Here is a 288-nt window from a genome sequence, read left to right on the forward strand (position 1 = left end):
ACTGCTCATAAATACTAGTTTTTTACAGTGAGGAACATTTCAGACCTATTCACTTAGCAGTTTTGACAATATAACATATATAATACATTTTTTTTTTTTTTTTGGGACAGAGAGAGTCTCCATTTATCCCCCTCAGTAGAGTGCCATGGCGTCACAGCTCACAGCAACTTCCAGCTTTTGGGCTTGGGTGATTCTCTTGCCTCAGCCTCCTAAGTAGCTGGGACTACAGGCACCCAGCACGTTGTCTGGCTATTTTTAGAGATGGGGTCTTGCTCTTGCTCAGGCTGG

Source organism: Otolemur garnettii, unplaced genomic scaffold (assembly GCF_000181295.1).
Source record: "Otolemur garnettii isolate 467f Iridium unplaced genomic scaffold, OtoGar3 scaffold00441, whole genome shotgun sequence".
NCBI classification, from domain to species: domain Eukaryota; kingdom Metazoa; phylum Chordata; class Mammalia; order Primates; family Galagidae; genus Otolemur; species Otolemur garnettii.